Source organism: Vulpes vulpes, chromosome 10 (genome assembly GCF_048418805.1).
Source record: "Vulpes vulpes isolate BD-2025 chromosome 10, VulVul3, whole genome shotgun sequence".
Lineage (NCBI taxonomy): Eukaryota > Metazoa > Chordata > Mammalia > Carnivora > Canidae > Vulpes > Vulpes vulpes.
This window is the reverse complement of record NC_132789.1, coordinates 48,736,775-48,753,692: the sequence shown is the minus strand read 5'-3', so window position 1 is coordinate 48,753,692 and position 16,918 is coordinate 48,736,775. Positions and strand designations below refer to the sequence as shown.

The following is a 16,918-nucleotide window of genomic DNA, read 5'->3' as shown; positions in this document are numbered from 1 at the left end:
TTGGGTCCTATTTAAATTTCTTTCAACAAGACCAGTCATTATTTGTTCATTTATAAATAAAAAAATTTCAATCCCAGAGAACATGTAAAAGTACATTTGAAACTCAAAGTCTCATAGTGCTTCTTTGCAGACAGTATTTGTGTCTAGCTACCTTAGCCTTGTCAAAATTTGGCACTTAATCGCCTTTCACCAGAGCTGGTTCAGGAAACTCTCAGTTCTTCACATTGTTTTGCACTTAACTTTCTGCAGGCACCGTGCTTTTGTTCTTTAACCAACATACGCATGCAAACACATGGAGGCAAGCATTCATACAACTGAATAGGAAATGGGTGTTTTACTTTCATTTGCAAATTAAAAAATCATTCCTGACAAAGCATCATTAACAGCAAGAGTGTGTTTTCTAAACGGAAGAGTCATTACAATCTTAATTTGAGTCCATCCTGCCTGGATCCATTCCACAGCCCTAAGAAGAGCCCCTGGAACACAGCTGTATAATATCCCTCCATCCTCCACTGCCTTCGTCCTACCTGGAAAAGAGAATAATAAAAGGAAATTACATTTTATTTCCATGAGCTAAAATCAAGTTTTAATATTGTCCAAAAATGACTCGTACCATTCCTTTATCTTATTAGCTTTTTGGCATATTAAGTAATAAGGTAATTTCTCATGGTACAGTATTTATGTAAGAATCATATTTCTCGCCATGCAGATCACTTACAGAAGTGTCTGTTAACAGGAGAGAATGATGCATAATCGGCACTTAAGATTAAAATAGACCTGAGAACATAAAAGTGTTCCTTCAATTAAAGGAGTAGCATTTCTTCAGTCTCCTCTTTTTTGTTTCTCTGGCAGGATGAAAACTGGCTTAAAATCACCCAACCCCAGGTTAATTACAGGAAGGTTTCCCTGTGCAAGTCCGGCTTAATCTGCTAGTGGTTCAAATGCAAAGTAGACTCACATGCCACTCCAGGATACCATGTAATTATCTTAAACAGTTTCCACCAAAGTCCTTGAGGTTTAAGAGATTATTTCTAGAAAGAGCACTAGCGTTTATTACTGTTCTGCTATGCCAGGCACTATACCTTTAGCGTTTGGTCCTTCGGCAAAATCAGTTAAGAGTATCCTCCTTTTACATAGAGCAAAAAGAGACTCAGAGAGATTTGTTATCTTGTGCAAGCAGGTAGGTGGTAAAAATGGAATTCAAACCCAGATCCGCCTGACCCCAAAGCCCCTAGTTATACCACCCTGGCTATGAGCCAATTCTATCATAATTAGAACCAAAACCATTACCAAATGGTCCTTATTTCAATTAAAGGCAGAGATGAGTCCTGTTATGTAAGGGACAAGGGAAATAACATTAATGCTTTGTGCCTGGGGCTAATCCCCAAATCTTCAATGGAAAAACAGATCCAGTAACAGTGGTTTATACACAAATTGGCAAGGAAAAACTAAAAATGAGAGTTTTTAAATCCTGATGAGCAACAGCTTTTAAACATGAAAATTTCGTTGACAAGTCTATTCAAACCACCAAAAGTCAATAAGGTAGAAAGGAACTGATGATAGAACCCTAAGGTAAGAAATGCTTACAAGCCAACTCAGCCACCCTCAGAGCTGGCCCTCCAAGTCTCCCTAAGAGATGAAGGTGTCCTGTGAACACTAGCACCACGATGAGAGCTCCTTTTCCTACCCGTATTGCCTCTGAATCCTTAGAACATTCCTAGGAGGCACATAGTATAATCCCTATTTTACATCTGAAAAAATAGGCTCAGAGATATTAAGTACCTTGCCCAAGATTTTACAGCATGTCGAAGACCTGGAATTTATACCCAGGTTGTCACTGCAATGTCTTTCCACTAAACCACACTGATGGCCTTTCAGTGTGATACCACCACTTGTCGCACAGCCACCTACCTGTGAGGTATGGCAGGCTGAGGGTGGAGACCCAGCCTAAGCCTTGTCTACACCTGAATCCCTACCCTGGACATCTGCCACATGCCAGGCGCTGAGTTAGGGGGCACAGCGATAAGCAAACATATTCAACACTTTTTTCTGCCACCTATTTTGTGCAGTGGATTGTGACAGGAAACAAACAAGCAAAGGGAAGGACATTTAGACCTTTGTTATAAAGACAAGATATATGAAATAATTAGGTAGCCATGCCAGGTAGTTTCTGTGCTGTAAAGAGAATTACAGGAAATTTTGAAAATTTGTGTGGAGTGAAACAGTATTTTGGTAGCCAGGAAGGAAAGAGAGTGTGGCCTGGTGGAAGGAGAATATGCTTGAGGGAAAGAAAGTTCTAGGTCTGGATCCCTGGGTTACTCATTTAATGTCTCTGAGATTTGTGATCAGATAAAGAAGGATTAGAGGTAAAATCAAGTTCCTGGCACTTGATGAGGAATACATTTGACCCTTGAACAACACGAGGCCTGGGGCACTGACCACCACATAGTCAACAATCCACATATAATTCTTGACTCCCCCAAAACTTGAGTACTAACAGCCTGCTGTTGACCAGAAGCCTTACCAATAACACACAGTTAACACGTATTTTGTATGTTGTACATGTTATATACTCTATCCTTATAGTAAAATAAGCTGGAGAAAAGACGATGTTATTAAGAAAGTCATAAGGAAAAGAAAACACATTCACAGTGCTATAAAAAAAATCCATGTATAGATGGACGCTCACAGTTCAAACTTCTGCTGTCTATGGGTCAACGGGGGTAGGAATTCAACTGTAGCCAGAAAGATTCCCAGAGGAAAGGCGCTTGGGCCAGACCCTCTGGCAGGGGAAGTGGGTTTGGTGGGTGCCTGTGGATGGATGGATGGATGGATGGATGGATGGATGGATGGATGGAAAGAGCAGAGAAAGCCTCAAGGAGGGAGGAAATAGTAGGATGAAGGGAGAGCGAGCACTGGGAAATCTCACTCGGCCTCATGGAATTAGAGCAATTCTCTTGAAATACGACAGCAACTCCAGCCACATGCCATTGGGGCTCTGACTGCCCCTCGGCAACACAGGCCCTGTGCACACCCCTCCCCTGCTGGGTGCCCGGCCACCGCAGTGACCTCCTCGCCGCACCTTCAGGGATGTCCCTTTCCCAGCAGCCATCTCTTCCGAGAGGGTCCTTGAGAGAGAGGGACCGTGCGGGCCCTGGGTGGTTGGCGTTTAGAGGCTACTGGCTCCGTGAATTCTCCTTTTCACAGACCACCCGGTGCAGGTGGCTGAGGCTGGGCTGCAGTCCTGTGCAGAGAGCTGCAAAGGAGGGCCTGGGGGAGCTGCCCCCCAGCAGGGGCTCAGTGGGCCAGGCAGCCGGCGGCAGCACCAGGGCAGAGGAAGACGGCACCCCCAAGCCCTCCCCATCTTAGCTGTGGGCACAAGAAAGACTCATAGTTCTGACTCAAGACAAGAAAGGGATCCAATCGGACCATTTATAAAGGGCAGCCCTCCCCCGTTTGTCACCCAGTTGGCCTGTCTTGCCTGCTTAGCTAGCTAGGGAACACCCTTGGGAGCTCCTTCCACCCCTGCATTTGAATCTTTGGGAGAAAAAGGACTTTGGATTCCCCGACCCCATCCCTGGTGACTAGCTCCTTATTCTATCCTACAAACATTAGGATTCCTCTCCTTAAAATGCCCTTCCCCTCCTCCCCGCCCCCAACCCCAGGCCCTTTATCACTCAAAACACACACGAACACTTGCGCAGTCCACATGGCTAATCCTGCTTGTTCAGCTCATGATTCACAGCCTCCTGAGAACTTTCCCTGACCTCAGGCTGGGTTAGGGATTTCTGGACAATCCCATATCCCTCTCCTTTCCTGTCTCACAGCACACTTCACACACCACATTTGTACTGCTGTGTGCATGCCTCCCTGGGGACGGAGGAATCAGATGCAGTGCCTGCCTTGGAAGAGCTCAAACACAAGCAGAGCATTGAAGAACAAGAACAAAGCTAGAGGGTGTTTGGGGAGCACAGAGAAAAAAGACAGTCAAGTGTAACTTTGGCAGGGGAGGGTGAGATTGAGGTGTAATAAGAAAGGCATCCTAGAGATGTTTAGGAATCGGCTTTGCCTTGAAGGATCAATCAGACTTGGACAGCCGGCCACCGGGGCAAGGTCAGGAGCATCACAATGGGAGCCATGAACGTGACCCAGGACCAGGATTCAGAATCCTCAGCCTTCCCCATGACCTACTGTGTGACACTGGGCAAGTCAATACATCTCACTGGGCCTCAGTTTCCCAGAAGTTAAGGGAAGGTGTTGGACTAGATGGTTCCTGATGGTCTTGTTCCTGCTTTCTGCTAGACTTTCATTTTCCTGATGTTTTTCTTTGATTCAGCAAATATTTATTGACCACCTCCTCTATGGCATTAAGGATACAATGAGGGGACAAAAGAGATGTTTGTATACAGCGGGGGATGAATGCTGTTAAAGTCAAGTACAGGCTGCTCTGATAGTAACAGGGACACCTGCCCATCTGAGGACAAGGAATGCCCTGCTTCTGTGGCATTTGAGTTGAGGTCCAAAGGATGAGGGGACATGTTGCCTCCTAGGCAGAGGGGAAGAGCACGGAGGGCCAGAGGTGGAGAGGAGGCTCAGCTGCAAGGAGCCAGTGAAGGCGCTAGGGCCGGGCTGGGAGTGGTAGCAGGAACCCGATACCCCAGGGCCTCACTGCAGAAAGGACTTTGATCTGTACCTTAAGAGTAATGGGAAGAGGGATCCCTGGGTGGCGCAGCGGTTTGGCGCCTGCCTTTGGCCCAGGGCGCGATCCTGGAGACCCGGGATCGAGTCCCACATCGGGCTCCCGGTGCATGGAGCCTGCTTCTCCCTCTGCCTATGTCTCTGCCTCTCTCTCTCTCTCTCTCTCTCTCTCTGTGACTATCATAAATAAATTAAAAAAAAAAAAAAAAAAAAGAGTAATGGGAAGGACCTGCATTCCAGCCAATGGATCAGCTTTTCTCAGCCTCAGTTTACTCATCTATAGACTAGCAATGATAAAGTTCCCACTTCATATGGTACTGAAAGAATCAAATGCATTAATGCGTTAAGTGATTAAAGCCCAACCTGGCAAATAGCAATACAAATGTTTGCTATCATCATCATCATCATCATCATCATCGTCCCGTCATTATTCATCTGGCTAATTCTCACACATTCCTCAAAGTTCAGCATGGAAGCCACCTCCTCTGAAGCTCCTTCCCTAACTTCCTTTTTTTTTTTTTTTAAGATTTTATTTATTTATTCATGAGACACACACACACACAGAGAGAGAGAGAGAGAGAGAGAGAGAGAGAGAGATGCAGAAACACAGGCAGAGGGAGAAGCAGGCTCCAGGCGGGGAGCCCGATGTGGGACTCGATCCCGGGTCCCCAGGACCATGCCCTGGGCCTAAGGGAGGCACTAAACCTCTGAGCCCCCCGGGCTCCCTCCTTCCCTAACTTCCTAGATCGGATAATGCACCACTCCCCTGGGTGCCCAAAGTTTCTGTGCTCCCCTGCCTCAGCCTGCAGAGTCGTTTGCTGCTTACATCTCTGCCTTCACCCCTAAACTGTAAGCTCCTTGGGCAAGGGCTGTGACCTATTTGTCAGCACAAGATTGGGCACAAAAAGAACGTCAGTGAAGGTGCTCAACTGCGGTGGGCGGAATGAGTAATGCCCCCCAAGATGTCCACGTCCTGATCTTGGACCTTGGGGTATGTTACCTTGTTACGTGATAAACATGACTTTGCAAATATGCACGGAAGTTAAGGATCCTAAAATGGAGAGATTATCCTGAATTACCTACGTGAGCCCAATACGATCACAAGGGCAGCCAGAGGATCAGTCAGTAGTAGGAGATGCAAAAGGTTGGGCCCAGGAGCCCAGGAAGGTGGTTGCAGGGGGTTTCTGCAAGCTGAAAGGGGTAAGGACCTCCAGAATCCTAAGAGAATAAATTGGTGTTGTTTTAAGCCACTCAGTTTGTAGTAATTTGCTACAGCAGCAGTAGGAAATTAATGTCCCAGCCAAGCGCAAAGCAGGGATTAGAGAAGGAATACTTGTGGGAGAGCCGATGCCCAGCCCAGGCACTCCCCGCACCCCTTGCCCCAGTCAGAGCCAGGGTGCTGTCTGGGTGGCCCCTGGGCCTGCCCACTTTAGCCTTGTCAACGTGGCTTCCAGAAGCATGATGCCACCGCCATGCGAATCCCACCCCTAGGATCTCATGACCTGGCGGGTGGACAAAGGGGGATCAGTGGACTGTTTTCCACGTTCCAGAGGATCGAGGCTGGAGTATGAAGTATAGTAATGGAAGGAACACTGGCCAGGAGACCTCGCCTCAATTCCCAGCTCTGCCACCAATTTCTTGTGTGATTTTGAGCGAATTACATATTCCAGACCTGCTCTTTCTCTGCTGTTCCACATCCCAATCCATGCAGGGAAACCCAGCGGGCTTCTTAAAAACCCCACCCGTTTCCCCCAACCACCCAGTCACCAAACTGATTCTTACCTCTTGAATATTTCTCAAATCCATCCCCTTCCCCACCTCCCCGCAGCCATTCTCCTCGCGTGAGCTCCATCAGGGCGCAGAGACCGAGCTGGGCCCCTCCTGTGCCTGTGGGTTCTGGCACTAACCCCACAGGAGACCCCCTCCTCAGCCCCTGCACCCTTCCCATCCCCTCAGTCAGAATGAGCTAAAATATCCATCTGACCAATCCCTTCGCAGCCTAAATCCCCAGAGGGGAGCCCCGTCACCCAGGGGACTCAGTCTGGATGCCCGAGCACAACTTCAAGGCCCTGCACCACCGAGGCTCTGACTGCTAATGAGCCTCATCCCCTCCCCTTCCTGCCCACAGGTCCGGGTCCACCTGCGCAAAACTGCCCCTATGAACTCTCTCCTTCCTTCCTAACAGAACCCTAATTTTATTAGGCAACAAAACGCCTAGCTTCGACATGTCCTCCAGGCTTCCTGGCAGTTGGAGGTGGTCACGTCTCACAGCTCCAACCAAGGAGATGTAGCAAGTCCCTGGTGAGGCTCCCAGGGAAGCGCTTTAAAGGAGAGCAAACTCCGCGGACATTGTTTTCCCCTTGCCATCATCCTCCTACACCTCTTCTTTCTTCCCCCTCGGAATGCTGATGTGATGTCTGGAGCTGCAGGGGCCATGTGGCAACTATGAAGGCAACAGCCAATAACCATAGATAGCAGATTAGAAACATATGGGGCACCTAGGTCCTCAGTGGCATCTCTAAACTGCTGCAGCAGCCCTGGATTATCTGCCCTGCGCTTCTTATTACACAAGAAAAAATACTTTCCTTACTGCAGAGTTTCTCAACCAGCGAGCAAATTTGTTTTTTGTTGTTGTTGTTTTGTTTTGTTTTTGGCTGGGTGCATTATACTTTATTGATGGTACATGACAAGGCAGGGCTCCCCAAGCCCCTCCCCTTCCTCTGGGTCTAGGATGTAAGTTGGAGGTCAGGAGATTCTCAGTGTGTTGGGGGATTAAGTTGGGGCAGGGACTCCCCAGCAGCTGAGGGTCTCTCTCTTCCTCTTGTTCTTGCTGGGGCTGGTGGTCCAGGAGGCTCTTACTCCTTGGAAGCCATGTGGACCATGAAGTCCACCACCCAGTTGCTGTAGCCGAATTCATTGTCATACCAGGAAATGAGCTTGACGAAGTGGTCATTGAGGGCAATGCCAGCTCCAGCGTCGAAGGTGGAAGAGTGGGTGTCACTGTTGAAGTCACAGGAGACAACCTTGTCCTCAGTGTAGCCCAGGATGCCCTTGAGGGGGCCTTCCAATGCCTGCTTCACTACCTTCTTGATGTCATCATATTTGGCAGCTTTCTCCAGGCAGCAGGTCAGATCCACAACTGACACATTGGGGGTGGGGACACGGAAGGCCATGCCAGTGAGCTTCCTGTTCAGCTCAGGGATGACCTTGGTGCCAGTGGAAGCAGGGATGTTGTTCTGGGCAGCCCCTTGGCCATCGCCACAGCTTCCCAGAGGGGCTGTCCACGGTCTTCTGGGTGGCAGTGATGGCATGGACGGTGGTCATGAGGCCCTCCACAATGCCGAAGTTGTCATGGATGACTTTGGCCAGAGGAGCCAAGCAGTTGGTGGTGCAGGAGGCATTGCTGACAATCTTGAGGGAGTTGTCATACTTCTCGTGGTCCATGCCCATCACAAACATGGGGGCATCAGCAGAAGGAGCAGAGATGATGACCCTCTTGGCCCCGCCCTTCAAGTGAGGCCCCAGCCTTCTCCATGGTGGTGAAGACCCCAGTGAAGACCCACAACATACTCAGCACCAGCATCACCCCATTTGATGTTGGCAGGATCTTGCTCCTGGAAGATGGAGATGGACTTCCCGTTGATGACAAGTTTCTTGTTCTCAGCTTTGACTGTGCCGTGAATTTGCCATGGGTCGAATCCTACTGGAACATGTACACCATGTAGTTGAGATCAATGAAGGGGTCATTGATGGCAACAAGATCCACTTTGCCAGAGTTAAAAGCAGCCCTGGTGACCAGGCACCCAATACGGCCAAATCCGTTCACTCCGACCTGCACTATTGTGTCTCGGGGACGCAGCTGGCCCTGCACCAGAAGGTGCAGCTGTCTGCGAACAGGGAGGAGCAGAGAGCCAGCGCGAATTTTTATTGATGTACTCATTCTAGTTCCTCAACACTCTGGGCAGCCGAGTGAGGCCCTGGGCTGTTAGAGCGCCCAAGCTGTTTGCTCTGGCCCTAGACAGCCTGTCCCTCTACCCTATTGTGACATATATCTTTGAGTTTGTCACTATGTGGGAAAGGATAGACGACTTTGCCTCACTGATTTAAGTTTGATTATGACCCTGTCTGACTGGTCATTGCCTGCGCCTCTCAACCTGACAACACTGATGAGACCATGTTGGTCTTCAGACCCACCCCAAATGCCTGCTGTCGGGGCAGCCCTGGTGGCTCAGCGGTTGAGCACCTGCCTTTGACCCAGGGTGTGAACCTGGAGACCCGGGATCGAGTCCCACATCGGGTTCCCTGCAGGGAGCCTGCTGCTCCCTCTGCCTGTGTGTCTGCTTCTCTGTGTGTGTGTCTCTCATGAATAAGTAGATAAAATCTTTTTAAAAAATGCCTGCTGTCCCCACTTCTAGGAGTTCCATCCCCACCTGCCTCCGTAGTGTCATTGCTTTATTGCTGCCATGCATCTCAGGGCTCCCCATCAGGGGCACTGGCCTATTTTTAGCCCCTGATGCTCCTTGTGGCCCCAATTCCCACCACATCGCTGACTGGAATATCTCAGCGTCTTTGCTCACCTCCAGATCTGTAGGGCTCATTTCTCTCTCACTTGCTCACTCTCACTCTCACTCATCACTAGGATGCACCCTCCCTTTCTCTTATCCCCCTTGGCTAGGAAAGAGACAGGCCTGCCACAGAGTTGCTTAGACACCTAGTGACTCTTTGGATTTGCCAGGGTGGGGCTAGGTCACAGTGGGCTAAGAAGGGCCCACCCAGCACCTTTTGTCTCCAAGCCTGTTTGCTAGCCTGGTCCCCTGTGTCACCCCCCTCCTCACTTACAGTGATGTCTTCTCTTGCCACCCTGTGGTCCTTAGTGTAACCTGGCTGCCAGTGGCCCATCCCCGCGACCTCGATGCCCATCAGATATGCTTACATATGTCTGAAGCTCAAATAGGAACCATCCAAGTTCTCACCCATGGAGTCCATGTGGACCGGGGATGTAGCTAGGCCCTGGAAAGGCATGGGATGTATGTGGAGTCCTGAGCTTCCTGCCACAGAATGAATGATTACAGTATCTAGGCCTCAGTTTCCCCTTTTGTAAGCACAGAAGCAGTTCTATGTGATCTCAGCTCCACCATGCTGACTCCAGAAGGAACCCCAGGGGAAGGCTGGAGGCCCCAGAATATACAGAACCAGTCTAGGAGCGAGAGGAGGGGGAGCAGTGTGGGGGAGAGGAAGTTTTCATCAGGTGCTGAGCTTTCACTGCCAAAAAATTTCCCACAAACAAACCCACCCCAGCAAAGGAAGCTACTGTCGGCTGGCACACTGCAGAAAAGAAGGCGGGCACGAGGCCTCATTAATCCAGCAACTGTGGGATCAGTTGCAGATACCCCCAGCCCACCCACTTCTCACCATCTGCTGCTGCTGCCGCTGAGCCGAAGGCGGGCGGCTCTGGTGGGAGTCCAGCCTGCAACCAGCAGAGGGCCTGGGCCTGGCCTCAGCCCAGGCACATGTTCCCTCAGGGCCAGCTCGGACCCCCCCACACCCACACACGAAGGTATGCCCTGACCCCCCAGAGACTTCTGTTTTGGAAGCAACTGAGGGAGAGGCCCCAGCGCCCTGAACGAGCACTATGCAAACACACGACTAAAGGACATTGACGGAGAACCTACCGTGTGCCAGGCGCATTCCTCACTCCCAGCCCCCCCAAACCACGCTGAGACTCGCTCCGAAACCAGTCCGCCGGAGCCTGGATGATGTCAGTATGCACAGAGGCGAGCCCTCCAGTATCCCGCTTCTCCATTCCTCAGCCTTGGCTTCTCCTTCCACCTCTTTACTCCCTTCTGGCTGCACCTCGGGCCTTACCACCTTCTGTTTCAAGCTCCTCTCCTGCTCCCTCTGTCAACCCCCTGGGACCCTCGGCTCCCCTTTCCCTGTCCCCCCTCCCACTCCCCCATCCCACTGTCCTCGCTTCCCTTCGACCCAGGGTCAACTCGACGGTCAAACATCTAGGTCCTCCGGTGCATTCTCGCTGTCCTCACCAGGCCTCACCCACTGCACCGTTGAGCTCTCCGGCTACTCTCACCTGCTCCTTCACACCTGAACAGACCAGAGGAAGGCACCTGCTAACGCTGATCACGCTTCCTCTAAATTAGGGACCACCAGCCTCAGGGCCTGAAATTGCCTCAAGGAGCACTGTTTCTCTAGTTCATTTTCTCTCCCTCTCTCCTAGATGGCACTTTCCTGCTCTCTCCTCCTTCTTCAAACTTCCAATAGCCCCACCTTCATCTTCATTCTCAAGCAAAGACTTTGCTTCCTATCCTACCTTTCTGCCACTCCTCAGTGTCTTCCTCATCTCTTTGACCTCTAAATGTTGAAGGCTGAGTTCTTAGGCCTTTTCTCTAACTACATTCACTCCCCAAGATCATTCATCCAGAGTTTTGGCTTTTAGTATATTAATAATCGGATGACTCCCAAATGTATTTCCAGCCGATCTCTGCCCAGAACTTGGGAGCCATATACACTATTGCCAAGTTGACATCTCCACCTAATTGTCTAAAGGGCATCTCATACTTAACATAATTTTAAAAAATAGCTTTTTACTCTCCCATCCACCCAACCTGCTCCATTCCCCATTTTAGCAAATGGCAACCTGTCCTGCCAGTCATTCAAGCCCAAAGCCCTGCAGTGACACTAACTCCATTTGCTTTTCTTCCGTCCTTTGGAAAGTCTCCCCATCATGCAGAGATTGGTATCTGTTTTGGTCACTATCACAACCTTAGCTCCTGAAAGAATGGCCTTTAGTAGGTGTTCAAAAATTTTTTGCTAAATAGATGAATAACTAAATTACTTTAATTGAGTGTCTTGGATACCAAAGTATTCATCCATATGTTCATTTAATAAAATAATTAGATTAGGTAAAGGCTGGGAAGAAAGATGTTGTGGGAGAAAATAACAGAGGGGTTCTATTTCCCGTATAGGTCTTTTCCCTCAGAAAATGATTTTGAAATGGGACTTGAAGACTGAGAAGGAGTCATTATGGAAGAGCCAAGCAAAGGACATCAATGCAAAGGCCTGATGAGTTTAAGGGGATCTAGGAAATAACAGATGGCCAGAGGGGTGAGAGGAAGAACAGGGAAGAGACAGAGGTACCAGCAGATACTGGATTACTGAGCAGGGCTGGATCAGTAGGCTTTTGCCCTAGTAAGACCCTAGTAAGGAATGTGGATTTTAATTCCAAGGTCACTGAGTTCACTTGTCAACTTCCTAAATAAAAAATGTAGAGTAATGTAGAGACCTGAGGATTTGGCTCCCTGTTCTATCAGGCTTACAGTATGTGACCCCTAGCAAGTATCTCCCTTTCTGAACTCCACATCTATAATCTAGGGATAACTATTTCTGACCTGCTTACCTTGTACCATTGTCTTCAGATTCAAGTGAGATTAGCCAGGGGCCTTCAGAGGTGTCATTACCAGAGTTTAGGGGACATTTAAACCAGATTGTTAAAGACATGGACTAAGCAAAATGGAAAGCTGGGAATGCTTTGCATTTAAAGACGTTAAGTATGGTTAAAGTCAGCAAGGGCTATTTAGCTATGGTGTAAGTTAAAAGGTATTTCCTAGCAATGCCTGAGGCATTCCAACCAAGTTCCTGGCATTTGAGAAGACAAGTTGAGAAGTGACCTGTTGACAGAAAAGATCCTGGAGTCCCCGGATTGAGTCCCACATCGGGCTCCCTGCATGGAGCCTGCTTCTCCCTCTGCCTGTGTCTCTGCCTCTCTCTATGTCTCTCATGAATAAATAAATAAAATCTTTAAAAAATTTTTTTAATTAAAAAAAAAGAAAAGTAAGTACCTGGAGGTGAGAACTCCATCCTCTTGAGGCCTCCTCATCAGGGCTCCCTTTGCCTACCTCCACTCTCACCCTCCTCCCTCTGCTAGGCTTGCACGCCTCATCTCTGGTCAGGGAGAGTTCATATAAGCCAAACGCCACTGTAGCCACTGCTATCTGGAGGTCAGGACATCCCCAGAGGAATTACAAAAGGAGTAAGACATCTGAGTCAGGCTGACCATGTGCCTTGGTGACCTAAGAGCCAGGCTAGGGTTCCAAGCCAGCACCGGCTGGGCAGAGCAGTAGCTACAGGCAGCACATCTCCTCCTGCATTTTCAGACAGTTGCCTACGGCTGCTCAAGGGGAGCTGAAGCAGGTCAGGGAAGAGGAGAGACTTCCACTGCTAATGTGGCCAGGCCAGGCCCTGGCATGGGGTCCTCAGAGCTCGGAGCAGAGGTAATAAAAACAACTGCTTTTTCACGAGTACCAACCAGGAGCCTAAGGCTTTAATACATTTTCTATGATCCTCCTTACACCTCTTTGAAGTACATATATTTTCCCACTTACAGGTAAGGAATCAGAGGTGCAGAGGAGCCCTGTAAGCTTTCCAGCATCTACGGCTTGGCCGTGGGGAAGGGGGTCTGTCTGGCTCCAAAGCTCATGAACTCTTTCCACAAAGTCTCACTACCTCTTCCATGGACATCTAACTTGTCCCTCCTCTCATAGAGCCAGAGGGAAGGGACATCTAAGGCACCTTGGACCCTCACAGGTGGAAATTTAAGAATAGTTATCTTGTCAGATTTTTGGAAGAATTTCAGGGACTTAGAACTCAGGCAAGCACATAGCAAGAGCCTAGTACATGTTGGTCCTAGTCATCGTTGTGTAATTTGAGCCAGTTTCCATTTGCTCCTTCGTCATTCCTAATAATTCCTGATGTGCTGCATGGCTGTTCTTCTCCTGGTCCTACTCCCCATACATGCAACAGCTCTCCCCTAAGGCAAGACACGGACACTTTGGAAAGAGCAGGGATTTGGGTCAGACCTAAGTTCATATCCCTACTGTATCACTTACTGATCTGGCTTCCTTTTCTAATAAAATGTAAACAAAAATATCAACCCCAATGGGTTGTTATGAGGGTTAAATGTGAAAATAAACGTAAACACACCTAATAAATAACAAATGTTGTTTTTGTTGTGATGATCTTAGGGGGTCGGTGATCTGACCCCCTGACACAGGGCCGGTGTCAGATCATCCCTCCTAGATGAAAACCGACACAGGGCCGGTGTCAGATCATCCCTCCTAGATGAAAAGGTCCTCATGTCAATGACTTGGCTTCTTATGAATATAGACTCCCTCACCTCAGCATCTAGTAGATGCTTAAGAAATGTTTGTCGGGGGACCTGGGTGACTCAGTCAGTTAAGCATCTGCCTTTAGCTCAGGTCCATCCCAGGGTCCTAGGATCAAGCCCCGCATCAGGCTCCCTGCTCTGCGGGATCCTGCTTCTCCCTCTCCCTCTGCAGCTCCCCCTACTTGTGCTCTCTCTCTCTCTCTTAAATAAACAAAATTAAAAAAAAAAAAGAAAAATGTTTGTCAATGAATATAGACTTTTGTTAATAATTTCTTGAAAGAACCTGATATACAAGGTGGGTAGCACAGACACACCAAACCAAACTTGACCCACCCTCCCTGAAACCAGCATCCAGTTGTCATCATCTTTATACACATCAGTAATTAGGCACATTATAAAAATCCCTCAAAGTAACTTCCCTCCCAGCTGTCCCTCAGGCTGCAATGAGACAATAGAGATCTGACATCTTCATCACATAATTGTTAAAACAACCTTCCTGAGTTGCCATTTTAAAATATTTCCCTAACTTAGCTGGAGTTGGGTTGAATTACAGGAAGAATGTGGGCTTCAGTTAGGTTGAGTTGGATTTAGGGAAGGGGGAGCAGATACCTGGGTCCCTTTCACTTGCCAAAGGACTTTTGCTGGCCAGAAAACTCCCGAGTAAGCCTGGGCCAGTCCAATAAGGCAAGTGACACAAAAGAAACTTGGAAAGAAAAAGAAGGTCATGGAGCAAGAGTTTGAGAAGTCCTCACTTCAACTAAAAAATCCTTCAATGTCTCTCCAGGGCCTCAGAACACAGGCCAAGATGCTTAGCCTGGCATTCAAGACTTCTAGGATCTGGCCACACCTCCAATCTCTGCCACCTTGTGCTCCACCCCCCAACTCCTGACCACCATGTGCCCATTGACTTCAAGGACATCAGGGCTCTTCCAGACTTTTTCTCTTGACCAGGGTCCAATTTTATTTCTTTTTCCTATACAGTGGCCTAAAGTGGTCTAGTCTATCAGTGAATAAATATTTATTGGGGGCTTATTATGCACCCAACATGGTTCTAGACGCAGAGGAAAAAGCAGGTAACAGAACAGGTAAAATTTCCTGGCCTCCAAGGAAGAAACAGACAATACAAATGACCACATAAATAAACAATACAGTCTTTTATTTTTTTTAAACATTTTATTTATTTATTCATGATAGACATAGAGAGAGAGACAGAGACAGAGACACAGGCAGAAGGAGAAGCAGGCTTCATGCCAGGAGCCTGACGCGGGACTTGATCCCAGGACTCCAGGATCGCGCCCTGGGCCAAAGGCAGGCGCTAAACTATAAACTATATTAGTCTAATATAGTCTTTTAAATGCTGTGATAATTGCTTATCATATTAGCTCCTCTTCCCTTTTTGCTAGAACTGGTAAGTGAAGGTGCCAAAACAAAATTTGTGCTTGATTCAATGTGTAGTTTTTGAAGCATCTTTGATATTCTAAAGACTCACAGAAGCACCCTGTACCCTCTCTAACCATTGCACTGAGATTCATTAACCAATATTTACAGTGCATTATATTGTCCTTTGGACTAGATAGGGAGTTGCTAGAAGGCAAGAACAGAGGTTGATTCGCACAAAGGCATTGGAGACTATCTGCTGAATGAATGAGGGAAAGATTGTGCCAACCCTAAGCTGTCCATCCACTGACCCCCTAGTCATAAACCTTTACTTTTCTATGAATGTTCTGCTACCCTTGCAGTGATCCTGTCCTGGTCTCTAAAGTGGTCTACTGGGGATAAAATCTCGTGAGCTGAGATCCCTGATGACATGATAGCATCCCAGAAACAAGCATGGCATCTTCCAGCCCAACTCCATAAAAATAATGCTTGCAAACATCATCATCTAGTGAGCACCTTGTATTGCCAGGTGCCATGCTAGGCCTTTGACATAGAACATCTTTTTAATAAGTAAAAAGTTCTCCTTGGTAATCCTCCCAGTGCCAATAACCGTGAGAAATACATGGAAATTACTAGCTGCTATCAATATTACTGTGTCTAAAACTACCGTTTTCCCCTGCATTAGAACAATCTGAACATTGTTAGGCAAAGACATCTAAGCAATTTTAAAATTATTTGAGTCATGACAAAGAGACTCACAACTGAAATATTTACCTTTCAATTTCAGGTGAGGATGTTCCCAGAGATGGAAGATGTGACAAGTTCCCACATCGTGTGAGCATCAGAGAAAAGTTCCCCTGACAAGTCACATGCAGAGATGGGAACCTCTGATTAAGGAGAGGATTAATTTTATCTTCCAAGTATTTCTGCCAGGGAAATACTCTAAGATTTGTAGAACGGTGAGACTTGAAGGGTCCTTTGAGGTCTCCTGCTCCACCTCTGTGCCTTATGAATGGGGAAACCGAAACGCATCCTAATTGTTCAGACTGCTCCCTTATGTTCCCTTTTCCGATCCCTTCACCACGTGAGATTCATTGTATGAACAAATGAATACAAATGAGGAGGATGTTTGAATTTTGGTTCATCCTTTCATTTGCTCAACAAATACTGAGTATTCACTACTTGCCAGACACTGTCCTAGGCACTGGCAATATAGCAGTAGACAAAGCAGAGAAAAATCTCTACCTTCGTGGAGTTTACATTCTAGAGAAGAGAGGTGAATACTAAAAATACATACATAAATATGTGAATTACACAGGCTGTTAAATGGTCTTAAAAGCTAGAGAGAGGAATACTGCAACAAAGCGATAAGCCAGGCCAGTAGGGGAGGAGGGTGGAGACTTAATCGGGATGGTCAGACAAGGCCTCACTTAGAAAGAGATAGAAGCAAAGAAGGGAGCCATGTGGATATCCCATGGTCAAAATCCAGATGGAAAGAATAGCAAATGTAGAGGGCTGGAGTGCCCGAAGAATCCTGAGGCCAACGTGCCTGGAGCACAGTGAGCAAAGTGTGAGATTTTGGACATGAGTCCAAAGACGTAATAGGGGACTGGGGAGGGGTGCGCCATAGCTCAAAGGTCCTGTGCCAACCTGTGCTGGTTTCCT

The 16,918-nt window shown here is 47.9% G+C and overlaps 1 pseudogene; it reads right to left on the bottom strand.

Annotated features, from left to right (window-relative positions):
• Positions 1-7,429: 7,429 nt before the first annotated feature.
• On the bottom strand, positions 7,430-10,501 carry LOC140594101 (glyceraldehyde-3-phosphate dehydrogenase-like; annotated as a pseudogene).
• Between the last annotated feature and the right edge of the window lie 6,417 nt (positions 10,502-16,918).